Below are 387 nucleotides of genomic sequence, written 5' to 3' on the forward strand. Positions count from 1 at the left end.
GTTCCATGGTCCGTAGGACTGACCGTAGATGAGGGTCAACAGTCAGTTAGATGAAGATTATTGATTGGTCAACTTCAGATGGTCATAAATTTTAGCACAAAATGAATTAGGTGTCCCATGACCTATGATATGATAGATAATTGAATTATCTTTCCAACGCCACTGAGTTTGCTAAATTCCAACCTCCGAGTAAATAGTTATGCTCGTTTTAGTGAAGGCTTGTCGAGCATGCTTGACTTACGAACGCAATCTACGGACCGTAGATTGACCTACGGCCCGTAGGTCCAATCCGTAGGTCACTCCGACAGCAGTTAATTTAGGGGTCTTTTGGTCTTTTACTGTTTCGTTTAACCCCTAAGATACGTCGTTTAGACCCTAAATCATGAG

The sequence above is a fragment of the Solanum tuberosum genome, unplaced genomic scaffold (genome assembly GCF_000226075.1).
Source record: "Solanum tuberosum cultivar DM 1-3 516 R44 unplaced genomic scaffold, SolTub_3.0 scf00830, whole genome shotgun sequence".
Taxonomy (NCBI): Eukaryota; Viridiplantae; Streptophyta; class Magnoliopsida; order Solanales; family Solanaceae; genus Solanum; species Solanum tuberosum.